Below are 13,325 nucleotides of genomic sequence, written 5' to 3'. Positions count from 1 at the left end.
CGCCGCACTTCCCCTGCAGGCTCTGGGGAAGGACCTACCCAGGTTTCTCCCAGGTTTCTGGTGGTTTCTTGGCTTCTGTCAGTACAACCCTAGTCTTCCTATGGTGCTCCCCCTATGGTCTCTACTCTGACCCAAGCTTTCCTGTTAATAAGGACACTAGTCATTGAATTAGGCCCACCCTACCCCAATATGACCTCATCTTAATTAGTTACAACTGCAATGATCCTATTTCCAAGGTCACATTCTAAAATACTAGGGGTTAAGGCTTCAAGCTTTAAACTATTGAGGACACTATTCAACCCATGACACTGGAGCTAGCAGTTACATTTCTGGGCAAGACAGCTGGCAGAGACCAGCATGCTGCCACTGGGCAGAGCAGATACTGCCATACTCAGGGCAGTGATCTAGAGACACTGGGCCCTCATCCAGAGCTATGCTACGATCACGTGGCTGGTTTCATGTTCTTGAGCTTTTATGAGTCTACAAGAAGAGAGGAAATAAAAACTGGCCTCATAGTCCCTTGTGGAATAAGCTACACCCCTTGGCTAGGAGTAGATGCAGCTATGTATCTCAGCCTGCCAGGGAGAGGACGTGTCTTTGGGTGGTAAATTGTGACAGCTACTGAAGTCAGAGACGTGCCTCCCGGCTGCAGAGGGGTTGATCCCTGCAGTGGTGCTGGTGGGGCTCCAGCCCCAACACAAGCTCGTGTTTGCATGCACCATCTTGTTCTGGGCATGGTGGACATGAGCCAAGCCTCGAGTGGTGCTGATTTCAACTAAACAGTCACACAGAGGAAGCTTCCCCTCATCCTTACTTTGTGCCAGGAACTGTGCTGAGCCTGTTGTGTTCATCATGGAGTTCAGCCCTCTCTCAGGAGGAAACCCTCATCCCATTGTCTAGAAAAAAGTGAGTGTTGAGTCATTTTCTCTAAAGGTCTCAGCTGTGCTGAGTTTTGCTGCCATCAGTATGTGAGCAGAGGGCATGCTCTCAACCATATGCTGTAAATTCCCTCCACCAAAACTATAAAAGGATTTCAGAAGGATGAGTTAGAGAAGGCCTTGAAGATAAAGGGAAATATATGAGTAAACCAGGCTATAAGAGCTGCTTAAGCAATCCCTGGTGCCCTGGTGGTAGTGGAGGAGGCAGGGATGGTTCTGAACAATTTGAATGCTGGTGAAGGGTGTTTGCGAATGGTGGGAAATCTGGCTTCTGTGAGCCTGAAACTGTGTGAGCAGAGGGTGGGAATTAAATTGGGTAGGAGAGATTAGAATGATCGGATTATGGAAGGTTTTGAAAACAAGCAGCAATGTTTAAAGTTAACTCTGCTTGCAGTGAGCAGGTGCCATCCATTCTTAAGAAGGACATTGGCTTGATGAAGAAGGACAAGGGCTGTTGGCCAAAGATGGACCGGGATCAGAGAGTTGGTGGGCCTGGTCCTTCTCAGAGGACAGTGGCAATAATGCAGGTTCAAAATGATGAGCTTTATCTGCTGGATCTGGTTTGACCTCGGAAGCAAAATGATGTGCTTTGCAGAATGGGTAAAGATGAAAGAAAAATTTTCAATAGAAGACACTAGATTAGAAACAGATTTACTGTAAAGCAGTGGTAGTCAACCTGGTCCCTACCACCCACTAGTGGGCGTTCCAGCTTTCATGTGGGTGGTAGTGGAGCAACCAAAGTATAAATAAAAAGATAGATTTAACTATAGTAAGTTGTTTTATAAAGATTTATTCTGCCAAACTTAGAAAAATCCAACATAAAGTACTTGGTAAGTAATTATTATTCTAGCTTTAACTTGCTGTAACTCTGCTTCATAAATTTTATAAAGTAAAGTTACTTCCCTACTTTATAAATTACCATTACTGTGGAACCAGTGAGTGGTTAGAAAATTTTACTACTAACAGAGATACAGAAGCGGGTGGTAGGTATAAAAAGGTTGACTACCTCTGCTGTAAAGAACAGATATTGTACATCCCTGATTATTTGTTCATAGCTATCACAATTTTATATCATTTAATATTTTCTCCAAGGAATCCATTGCCTATTCACTTATAAGTGATTTAAAAAATAAACATTGTGAGACTTTGCATATGAATAGATTCAAGCACCTGAAAAAAGTTGTCAGATCATGGATCCCGTTATGTATTTCAGTATGTAGTTTAGAAACCATAGTAAGGGACAAGAGTGAAGGGGGGTGCTTTGAGCACTGTATGTAGGTGAGTGGGTGTGGGAACAAACTTTGTGAAGGCCAGGTGGCATATCTCGTGGATGTGTAAAGTCCCCAGCTCAAGAAATCTGAGAGGCCAGAAATTAATAATGAGAGGCTGATGAGCCCTAGTCAAGGTCAAAAGCTATATACACTTTTCACTTTCTTCAATCTGAGGTGGGCAACTTTGGATGCTCAGTAATGACTGGAAAAATAATTGGAGGAATAGATGTTAAATAGATGGTAGTTGTTGTTGGATCAACAATGACCTCAGAAGGGATTCGGGAAAATGCAGAGCTTTGGAGCAATGCAGATGGCTTTCCTCATTTTTATTTGTAAATGGTATGAAGTTAAATGGCCTTTCAAGTTCACCCAGTGCACTTGACGACTCTCCCAGGCTCTTAGACCACAGTAGTGCTTGCTGAAGAGACCGCTGATACCCTCTCACTGTCATCCTTAGTCATGGAGCTCTGATTCTGGCTGAGCTGTCCCTAATAAAGATCGCATCTCCCTGCCTTTTGGCAGCTGACATTGGCCACATCCCTAAGTTCTAGCTAATATAATGAAACAAAAATTGTGTGTGTGTGTGTGTGTGTGTGTGTGTGTGTGTATGAAAGAGAGAGAGAGAGAGAGAGACAGACAGAGAGAGACAGAGACAGAGAGAGAGAGACTTCCTGAAGGCTCTTTAAGAGATACAAAGTGTGCTATTCTTCATGATGCCAGCTGGAAGGATGTTGAGAGAGCTGGCATGACAGCAGCTGGCATGGGCCTAGAGGCATCCTGAAAGGAAGGAGCTGTTTCTCTGATGCTCAGGGACTGCCTTCTCTGGGATCCTTTAAGTGAGAAAGAAATAGCCTTTTATTGGGTAAAGTCACTCGTCTCCAGGATTTTGCTGTTGGATTCCCAGTTAAACCTAATTTTGACTAATATTGAGAGCCAGAGCTTTTCCTTCTACACCCACGGGAAGAAATGCTTCTGTGAAAGGAAATGGTGACCCACATTGACAAGAGGAAGAACTGGAGGCTCACTGTGAAAACAGGAGCTTTGCCTCATTTCTGTTTCTATAAAAAGCCAGGACTTACTTTGAATATAAAATTCTCATTGAATTTATCTCTCTGTAAGGCATAAAAGTATGTCTTGTTGGGTTAAGCACTCTTTTTGACAAGAGTTTGGTTCAGTCGATCTGTTAAACAAATTACTGAATTTCTGTGAACTCAGTTTCCTTCCTTATCTGTGGAATGGGCACAATAATACTGCTTTGAAAGTTGGTTGTTAGACTTGCCTAGGAGATTGCCTGGCACCTAGAATGGATTCAATGCACAATGGTTATAATTCTAGCATCATTATAATGAATCTTTAAGTATATCTTAGAATAAAATTAAAGAAAGGATGGGATATTTTGCTTTCCTTGCAATGATCTAATTCTAATTTCTATCTTGCTTTGGTTTTTGCATGGCCATTTATTCTAGTAATTTACAATAAATTTAAATAATAATATAATAACAACAATCAATTTTTTTAAATAAATGAGGCTACTCTCTAAATTCCTGGTATAAAGTAGATCCCTATAAATATCCAATATGTCCTTTTGTGAATTACTGTACTTTTGAATGTTGGTAGTAAACAGTGCCCAGCTAAGCTTGTCTTTGCTCTTCTGTGAAGTGAGAAGAAAAAATACAGTGTGTCCGTAAAGTCATGGTGCACTTTTGACCAGTCACAGGAAGGCAACAAAAGACGATAAAAATGTGAAATCTGCACCAAATAAAAAGAAAACTCTCCCAGTTTTTCATACCTATTCAGTGCAGTTCGATGTGGGCTCTATTTGTTGCCCTACACACATCTAAACGATAGTGAAGTTCTTGCCACACACGGATAAGGACGTCTGGTGTAACAGAGTGAATAACATCTGTGATTCTCTGTTTTAAGTGATTAATGTCGTGGCACTTTGTTATAAATGCACCGATATTCATGTTGCACTTTGGTCACCAATTAGAATTTAGCGAGCCACAGAACACACTAAACTTTCCTCTGTACCGTCCACATCTCAATTGGCATGGCCATGGGCTGCTCCACAGTATACACGGTGTTACATCATCATCTGCGTATGCTCACACGCTGCCACATCATCCTACAGAAACTGGGAAGGTTTTCCTTTTATTTGGTGCAGATTTCACATTTCTATCATCTTTTTTTGCTTTCCTGTGACCGGTCAAAAGTGCACCGTGACTTTACGGACACACTGTATATGGGTACACATGCGTGTGTAGCTATTATGGAGTTTTAAATAGCTGGTCAGTCTCCATCCAAATGGAAGAGGAATAAATATGGATTTAGGGGAACTAGTTAAGAATTCATTTATATAGGGTGTTGTTTTCAGCACAGTTTAGATCTATCTTGGACTGGACATTTTAAAAGATAACTATGTTTGTAGGGAGATGGGTTTCTTTATTTTTTTGTTCCTTCTTTCATTTACACAGAATGACTTTTCTTCTTTAAACATTGGAACTTTTGTTATGCTAATCAGGCAGGGACCATTTCCAATTCAATTTTACCTCAGCCTGGTCAGCCGAGTTCCCTTTTGTGGCCATCTCTGGGGACCTCCCTTGTCTTTTACTCTGTAATTTAGTTGGAGCTGCCGTCAATTTCCTGGGCTCATTACATTTGCGGTGATATCACAGATATCTCACCGCGCTGATGTTCCCAGACCCAGCATGGAATGTACCTCCTGGGCTGGTCCCCCCGCCGGGCCTCTTGGCCCAGAATCGCTCTTCCCTGGCCAGCACAGTCCCGTGCCTCTTCCAGACTCCTGTTCTCAGGTTGGTTTGCATTGAATCTGGGAATGGAAGCGTGGCTCCTCAGAGAGCTGTCTAGCGGCACTGCAGCTCAATAATTAATTAGTGATTCCAAGGAGGTGGACAGGCCCAGGCCACCACCACTGCCGCTGCTCTTGCTCTGACCCATCTCAGGAGAAATGAAATTTTAAACCCACTACTTTTAAACTTGACACAAAGACCCCCAACCATTCAGACTGCATTATGATTAGTTTTTATCACAATTAGCAGCTGTCATGGACATCATCAAACAGAGGCATTTTCCTACCTGTGGTTGTATCAGCCAGTTTCTGCACTGGGGTACGCAGCGGGGGGAGGCAGGGCCGTGGGCAGTTGTCTGGTGACAAAGAGGAAAACACATCCCTTCTGGGATGAAGCTGGGGCCGTTGACTGGCTGAGCCGCCATATGCAACCCTGGTAGCCGGAGAACAAATCCACGGGAGCAGTGGGGTGTACGTGAGGGTGTTTTTTCTATTTGAGGGAGAGAGAGAAAAAAAGAATCTTTGGATCAAGTCTAAGAGGATCATGTTGTTTCATAACCGAGGAAGATTATTCTTGGTGGACTTAAAAATCTACATTTTTATAACATGTGAAGGTGACCTTAACAACAAAACAGGGAAGACATCCAGCAGGGGAAAGAGAGACTGGGAAAGAGACAGGGAGTCTTCTAGGAGTCAAATAATAGACAAGGCTTGAGAACTTCTAGGGAATTCCTTTCATCCATAGTGTCTATTCTCAAATGTGGGGTTTTGATTGCTATGCTATGCTACTCCTCCTGGAAAGTCTGTAGGAAATAAAGCTAATCTTTACGTGGTGCAGATTACTTTAAATTACATACCCTTGGGGATGACAGAACCTACCTCAGAGGGCTGTTATGAGAAAACTTACCCGTTAGTCTTCAATATTGGGAGAAAGTCACAAGATATTATCAACCACTAAGAACAGGTCCTAATCACCATAAGCGCTCCGAAATGCCATTGTTCCCAGTTCCATTTCTGGAGTAGCACATGGCATGGTCCTAATGGGTGCATGTGGCTCTACGCCCAGGAGGCACAGCAGCCCATGATGATTTTATGGCTGATTTTCGAGATTCTCCAAGTCACAGAGGTGTGCTTCCTCTAGGGAAGGCCTGGTGCATTTCTCTCTGTGTCAACACCAATCTTAAACACCCAGTTTTCCTCTCTCTTTTGGGATTTTCCTCTTTTTTGTGTGGCAGAGACAGAGAGTCAGAGAGAGGGACAGAGACAGGCAGCAGGAAGGGAGAGAGACCAGAAGCATCAATTCTTCCTTGTGCACCTTAGTTGTTCATTGATTGATTTCTCATATATGCCTTGACCGTGGGCCTTCAGCAGACCAAGTGACCCCTTGCTCGATCCAGTGACCTTGGGCTCAAGCTGGTGAGCCTTGCTCAAACCCGATGAACCTGCGCTCAAGCTGACGACCTCGGGGTCTTGAACCCAGGCCCTCCGCATCCCAGTCCGATGCTCTATCCACTGCGCCATTGCCTGGTCAGGCGGGATTTTCCTCTTGTTCTCTCACACTTTTGCTCTTTGGTTCATTTCTTTTTTTTTCTTTGCTCTCACACTTGTTCTCTAGTACCTCCTGGAACTATTGTTGACAAAATCCCAGTTCCCATTATCCCTTAATGATGAGAAGAGGATCAATGCACTTGCAGGCAGAATCTCTGAACTTTAGATGTCCTAACACTACTTTAAATGTGCGGCCATCTCATCAGTAGGAAATCTGTGGCCTTTGAATACATTTCTGATGTGCTTCTGGATGTGAGCCTATTACATTTTTTTAGGGATCAAGTTATAGAATTGTCAACTTACAAATTTGCCACTGTCAGATTCCTTGAAGTGAATGGGACCAATATTTCGCATTACTATTAAGAGGCACGTGCCTGAGTAGCAGCAGGACCCTGCCCTGAGCTGAGAGACTGGAACACTCAGACCTCGTCTCCTGAGTCTCTGTTCAGTTTTCTCCCCTTTGGACTGTTGGGAATGGGATGATGAAACACCTGGCCTTATATATTCCTTCTCCTTTCTGTGTAAAGGAACATAGGCTGGATGAGGTTGATGTTGGCTTAGATTTGACCTATGTGCCCTGAGGACATCACCTTAATAAATAGGCTTGTGTGCCTTTGCCTGTGGACATGTTTTCTACACGTGACCCTGCTGAGGTCGGTTGGCATACAGATTGCCTACCTGGGCCGGGTGGCAACTGCTATCCGTATACTCATGCCCTGCCTGTGGCCATATTTGCCTTTCCCCAGACTTGAGCTCTAAATCTTAAACCCTTTTTTTGTCTGGCCTTCTGCTACATGGAAATTCTGTGGGACAGCTCTGCCCAGAACAGTGTCAGCAGTAGGACTTGGGGAAACACTTAGACATTGGGAAACAGACGGGTCAACAGTGGATCACATGAGATGGTGTTTCTGGCAGTGATACGTGGATTTTAAGAGACTGCTGTGGACAGTGGGGTGTGTTCGATCTGAAATCAGGAAGTGTGGCTCTGAGTGTCAGCTTTGATGCTGAGAAGCTGGGTGACCCCAAGGAGGTTTCTTAACTTCTCTGGGCCTCCATTTCCTTATTTGGAAAGTGAAGGTTATAATAACAAGTGACATAATAAAGAGAACTTGTGAATTGCTCAAGTGCCAGCTATTGTATTCAGAAAAGTACCTTAATTTTATAATTATATACTAAGTGTATAGCATGTTAATTGAACCTAAATATTACCTATTTTTTAAATTATTTTTATTTATTTATTCATTTTATTATTATTTTTTTTTTCATTTTTCTGAAGCTGGAAACAGGGAGAGACAGTCAGACAGACTCCCGCATGCGCCCGACCGGGATCCACCCGGCACGCCCACCAGGGGCGGTGCTCTGCCCCCCAGGGGGCGATGCTCTGCCCATCCTGGGCGTCGCCATATTGCGACCAGAGCCACTCTAGCGCCTGAGGCAGAGGCCACAGAGCCATGCCCAGCGCCCGGGCCATCTCTGCTCCAATGGAGCCTTGGCTGCGGGAGGGGAAGAGAGAGACAGAGAGGAAAGCGCGGCGGAGGGGTGGAGAAGCAAATGGGCGCTTCTCCTGTGTGCCCTGGCCGGGAATCGAACCCGGGTCCTCCGCACGCTAGGCCGATGCTCTACCGCTGAGCCAACCGGCCAGGGCCTATTTATTCATTTTAGAGGAGAGAGAGAGAGAGAGAGAGAGAGAGAGAGAGAGAGAAGGGAGGGAGGAGCAGGAAGCATCAACTCCCATATGTGCCTTGACCGGGCAAGCCCAGGGTTTTGAACCAGTAACCTCAGCATTCCAGGTTGACGCTTTATCCACTGCGCCACCACAGGTCAGGCCTTACCTATTTTTTTTTAGGAACATGTGTCTGTGGCTCTGTCAAAATTATGGCTGTGAAGCCACCATCCAAGTTAGAGGATAGTCGGACATTTAGAGTTCATTTATTTCTACCCAAGTCCTACCTAATGTTTTATTAAATAATTAAATACATGGTAAAAGAATTAGGTTTTATTTTTTTGATGAGGGAGAGGTTTCATGCTATGACACCTGCTTTTGAATTGTCTTTGATTCATTGCCTATCAGAAAGATGTGGTCTATAAACATCTTTCAAAATGTAATAAGCCGGAAAAAAATGGTCATTTTATAATCAGTTTCCTGAAAAAAGAAAATGCTTTCCTTATACACATCCATTGATGGATCCCGTCTAGAATAGGTCTAAGTGTGCGTCTCGACCTTCACTTTGTCCCTTTGCATGACTTACAAGAATAGAGTCCCTTCTATGTTCCAGGTACTGAGCTGGCCACTAATGGGGGACAGTACCTCATGATTCTTTTACATCTGCATTGGGGACATAATGTGGCTTGTTACTAGAGCCAGAAAGGACGAGGTCAGCCTCCAAAGGCGCACTGTGCTCACAGTGCCATCAAAGACGGGAACTGTAGGAGATGAAGGCTGGTATGGAATTCCTGAGGACTAAGGAGGGGCAGGCATGGACTACTCATGGCTGATGAGAAATGGACTCCCTAGGTAGAGGAAGACTTCTGTAGGAGTTGAGATGAATATATGTGTCCAATGGCACAATGAAGCTCTGAGATGTTAAAAAAAAGGGGGGGGGAGAGTTGTGAGTGATGGGCAGGTGATTAATGGAGACAAAATTATATACAAGGTGGGATCACATGGTAGAAGATCAAGCAGAGGAGATCAGCCAACAGATAGGCAGTAGGGAAGCCATAGTCAGCTTTCTTTTTTTTTTTTCTTTTTTTTTCTGAAGCTGGAAACCGGGAGAGATAGTCAGACAGACTCCTGCATGCGCCCGACCGGGATCCACCTGGCACGCCCACCAGGGGCGACGGTCTGCCCACCAGGGGGCGATGCTCTGCCCCTCTGGGGCGTCGCTCTGTTGGGACCCCGAGCCACTCTAGCGCCTGGGGCAGAGGCCAAGGAGCCATCCCCAGTGCCCGGGCCATCTTTGCTCCAATGGAGCCTCGCTGCGGGAGGGGAAGAGAGAGACAGAGAGGAAGGAGAGGGGGAGGGGTGGAGAAGCAAATGGGTGCTTTTCCTGTGTGCCCTGGCTGGGAATCGAACCCGGGACCCCTGCACGCCAGGCCAACGCTCTACCACTGAGCCAACCGGCCAGGGCCGTATAGTCAGCTTTCAAATAGAGGACAGGTTTAAAAAGTCTGTTTTAGTAAAATTGCTCCAGTGATGGTGGCTTATAGGTTAGGGAAGTGGCTGAGCTAGGGAACCATCCTGAAAGGAATTAGAGTGATATGCAGTTGAGCTAGGGACCAAGAGAAAGGCTGAGGGAAAGAAACATGTTGACATAAGAGCAGGACTATGTGACTGGGTATAAATGGGAGATAAAGGCAAGAAAGAATAACAGAAGGAGTAAGAGCCCTTGTGACCTCTAATTTCTCTTGCATCTTAGGCACCTTGGCCTTAGGCTACATCTATCCAATTGAGGTGGAAAGCATTTATGAACTGCCCAGTGGGAAGACCAGGTGAACCAGGAAGAGACCGTTACCTGTGCAGGAAACATCTTAGAAATGCTAATGTAGGACACAGACACACCTAGCATGACCCCATGAAATGCATCCTGCTTAGGAGAAAATTTGTTGCCTTGAATTAACTATGATCTGAGCACTGGTCAATAGACACGTGCAAAGAGGTTTTTTGCTAGGTGAGCCCAACCCTGGGGACATTCTAGATTTATGGCATTGTGATTAATATGCTTGGACATAATGTTAATGGTTCTTGGTCAATGAAAAGTCAGCTATTCTATTTCAATTTTTTAAATTGGCCTTTTGTATTAAGTTAATGATTGCTTTCATTTACAAGTGATCAGACTGTTTGTTACCCAGAGGCTGGAGTGTTCTATGAAATCTTCCTGGATTCTCATTTTTACCTCCTTTCTGGTAGAGTTCCTAAATGCTTCAGCACAATGAGTCTAGATGTACAAGCCAGGTGGGTTTTTACCTATTGCACATATGAATGCACTTCTTATCATAAAATAGCAATTACTGCATCCAGCATGCACTGGGACCCTGGCACAGAGACACGCCTCATCCTGCCCAGCAGGCCATGCTGCAAAACCTGTTTTATGTCTGGAAACCTTTCTTTTTGCTCTAAAATGATAAATAGCATCATCAGTCACATCATCTCAGCCACACGCTTTTTGGGAAAGAAATCTGAAAAGCATGCAGATGCACTGAGTGTCCTATTTCTATGATATACAGACAAGCTTTCCCATTTGTCACTGTGCAAGTGAGACTAGCCAGGGGGAAAGAAAACAAAGTTACTTACTAGTTCAATGTTTCACCTTGCTCTGTGGGAAAAGCCCCCCCCACACACATGGTTGTTTGCAAAGGCTCTTTTAATTTGAACCTAGTTCAAATTGTTGATCATTGCAATGAACTACATTTAGTATATTATTTGAAAACAAGAATGATTCTTGCCATCTCTTCTTGAGATATTTGAGTATTGAATTCTTTTCATGTAAAAATCTCTGTTGGGGGCGTGAGGAGATCAAATCATCTAAAGTGATAATAAAAAATAATGCAAATGTTAGATAAATCAGTGCTAGCTGTTGGGTCCACTGAGTCCCCATACCTCTATATCAGTGATTTTTCAATTGGTGTGCCACGCACTCTGGTGTGCCTCAAAACAATTTAAAAAATTTTAAACGTGTAATAAGTAACTATTTAGGCAGAGGCACTGACCTCTTTTCCCTTAGATTGTCAGATAAAAAAATGACAACCAACACAATAGCCATCTAGTGTGAGTAAACTAAAATTATACCTATTTTTTGTCAGATTGACAAAAATATATATTTTTATTGTGCTGCAGAATTTTAATATGTATAATTATGTATGCCATGAAATAAAAAAGATTGAAAATTGCTGTGCTACATGCTCACTTTGAGAGTCTGCTAGGGAGAATAAATTTCTGGTTTCAACACTGTCTCTAGAACAAAATCATATTTGTATTAGAGTCAAATAAAATTAAACTAAAGTTAAAACATAATTTGAAACTCAGTGGGTCTCAGTCATTAACTGTAGCATCCAAAATACTTCATACTGTCTGATCAGACCTATTGATTCATGAGTCTCACCAACCACAATTGTTGACAGGGGACTTTGGTGACCCATGGATATATTCCATTAGCTCTGCCAGGGCGGTAGCCACTGATGGCAGAGCATCGCTCTGGAGATGTAGAAAACTTATCCCTCTGTAGCCATAGCATCTTCTTGTACTAGGAGATACTGCACTAAGCTCAGAAAAAAAAAATCGCAATCAAGATTTGCTCCTTTCTTATCTGAATAATGGCTTATTTATTAATCACAGATTAATTAATTTTTGTTCTCATTCCAAAGGAATTCTGAGGAAGCTAGACTAATAACCCAGGGGAGGATTTCCTTCATTTACCATTACATTTTGCAGAAAGTATGAAACCAGTCACGTTTACTTTTCTCAGGAAGTGGAGTTTTCTCATCTAAAACTCAAAAGGGAGCACTCAGGCTTAGAGAGATGTGTATTCTCACGCCTGCCCCTCAAAGTCTCAGCTTTCCTACCTCCCCAGAATCCTTCTCCTCACCAGCAGTGTTGCAAACTAGGAAAGAAGGCTCTAGCACCCAATTACTTCAGCATTTCTATAGGTCTTATTCATTAGGTATTACAGCTGAAAGATCAAAACCAAACAAAGTCTTTTAATGGCCCACCTGAGCACATCAATTGCTTTTCACTACTGTCTCCCAGATACAGCTACCATCTAGAACAAATTTACTGAGGCAGAGGACTAACTGGCCTTGGCTGAGGCCACTTGGTAAAGGGACATTGGATCCCTGAACATCCTGACCCCAGCAGAACCCTGAGCCAGCTCTCCATAAGACCCCGGTGTGCTAGCAGGAGGCAATGGAGAGAGCAGAGAGGCAAAAAGGCTGGACACTATACTCTATAGCAGGGGTCCCCAAATTTTTTACACAGGGGGCCAGTTCACTGTCCCTCAGACCGTTGGAGGGCCGGACTATAAAAAAAACTATGAACAAATCCCTATGCACACTGCACATATTTTATTTTAAAGTAAAAAAACAAAACGGGAACAAATACAATATTTAAAATAAAGAACAAGTAAATTTAAATCAACAAACTGACCAGTATTTCAATGGGAACTATGGGCCTGCTTTTGGCTAATGAGATGGTCAATGTCCTGTTCCATATATGTCACTGCTAGCCGTAACAAGTGATATGATGCACTTCCGGAGCCGTGCATCCTGCGTCACCGGAAGTAGTACTGTACATGAGCGATGCAGGACTTTGCGGTGCCGCCACATACTGTATTCCAGGATGCATCCTGTGCTCCTCTCACTGACCACCAATGAAAGAGGTGCCCCTTCTGGAAGTGCAGCAGGGCTGGATAAATGGTCTCAGGAGGCCTCATGTGGCCCGTGGGCCATAGTTTGGGGACCCCTGCTCTACAGTGCATTGTGATGTCTGCATAAATATGTGATGACACACTGCAGTGACACAGCCTCACAATGGGAATGTCACAGTAGAGTGAGGGATTGTCACTGGGGATCCCTGGAAATTCATTCAGAGGGGGGTATTTTCATTTGATGGGTTTCTTAAAGTTTTGTTTCTGAAGAGCAGCTTCGTTAGGATTTCTGTCCCCACCTAAAACATTTGCCATGCTGGAATAAACAGGTTTTTTTTGTTGGATTGCTAATTTTATTACAGTTTTTTAGTTACTTTCAAAATATCACTTACTGGCCTAC

This window comes from Saccopteryx bilineata, chromosome 6 (assembly GCF_036850765.1).
Source record: "Saccopteryx bilineata isolate mSacBil1 chromosome 6, mSacBil1_pri_phased_curated, whole genome shotgun sequence".
Classification (NCBI taxonomy): Eukaryota; Metazoa; Chordata; class Mammalia; order Chiroptera; family Emballonuridae; genus Saccopteryx; species Saccopteryx bilineata.
The sequence above is the reverse complement of the archived record's forward strand: the minus strand, read 5'-3'. Positions refer to the sequence as shown.